This window comes from Numida meleagris, chromosome 13 (assembly GCF_002078875.1).
Source record: "Numida meleagris isolate 19003 breed g44 Domestic line chromosome 13, NumMel1.0, whole genome shotgun sequence".
Classification (NCBI taxonomy): domain Eukaryota; kingdom Metazoa; phylum Chordata; class Aves; order Galliformes; family Numididae; genus Numida; species Numida meleagris.
Genome location: NC_034421.1, coordinates 14,516,483 through 14,517,893, shown reverse-complemented (window position 1 = coordinate 14,517,893; position 1,411 = coordinate 14,516,483).

Here is a 1,411-nt window from a genome sequence, read left to right as displayed (position 1 = left end):
GGGGGGGGGGGGAGGGGGGTTAAGTGAATAACGATGAATTAAGGAGGAAGTTTTAAAGAGAAGCGCGAATCTATGGCAGAGTGGAATCGTTTTGTTGTGTGGGAATACGTAGAGTCACGTAGAGATGCTAAAGGAAATTTTCTGTGTACAGTTTATTTATTTTTAACGTTTGTGTATAGGAAAAAAAAAAAATAAGAGCTAGAGATTATGCCAGAAACTATTGGAAATGTTTACTTGAATATTCCTTTAAAAAAAAAAAAAAAAAAAAAAAAAAAAAAAGACCGTATCAATGTAAATAGGAGCTATCACTGATGGAAACGTTTTTAGCAATAAACTCTATCTTTGAAGGACGCCGCCCGGAGCCCCGTGGGGTCACATGGGGAGCGGGGGCTGAGCAGGACCCGGGGGGCACCGAGCTGCTCTGTGCTGTGGAAACCCGCTGCAGGACGAGAGCGGGGAAGCAGCGGGCGCAGGGCGGGCAGGAGCTGCGCTGTGCGGGCAGGAGATGCCGTCCGAAGCCTTTGGGGGGTTCCCGCTTTGCGTCGCTGTCCTGGGCTCCCTGCGCTGCTGCTGGCGGATCCGGCGCTGGGCGAGGAGGCTCCCGGCCCAGCTCACCCGGCTGCACGGCCCTGAGCCTCACGACAGACCCAGGCACAGGAGGGAAGGATGGATGGCAGCCCCGTGTGCCTGCCCGCGTCTCCTCGTCAGCGCTGGGCTCTGCCGCAGCACCCGCCCCAGCTGGGCGCTGGCACCGCTCTGCCCGAGCTGCAGTGGGAGCTCCTGGAGGCCGGCAGGGAGCTGCGGCCATGGGGAGGCCCGGGGGGCCCTGATGCGCGGCCAGCTGGCTCCTTGCGTGCTCCGTGGGGGCTGCTGGTGGCGAGGGGAAGGTCTGCACCGTTCTTTCCGTGTGCGCGACGTGCCTGGCGTCCCCGAGGAACAAACCACCGCGGAGGTGCCCTGTGCGTGGAGCCCGTGGGGAGGCAGCGGGATGCTGGCTGGGGTCCCTCCAAGGGCGCTGGGGTCTGGCGAGCCCACCCGAGGCTGGCAAGGCCTGAGAGGTTGCGCTCGGAAGGTGAGAGGTCAGAGCAAGGAGAGGGAGCGGGCTCTTCTGATGGGAAGAGGCGAGAGGCGCACGGCCGCCCTGCAGCTGATGTCCTGGCAGAGCATGTGGCCGTCCCCATGGAGCGTGTGGCCGTCCCCATGCCCCAGCCTTCCCACGGGGCTGCCAGCAAGGAAGCGGGGACGAGGGGACGTGGAGGGCAGGGTGGAAAGGAGACCTCGCGACGGCAATGTGCAAAACATCAGGGGCATTTGGGAGAGGAAGGGGAAAGCTCATTTTGCAAGAGGAACAACATCTGTGGTGTGGGGGCCGAACATCTGTAGGAGGGAGCATGGGGGGAGGGCATTCTGG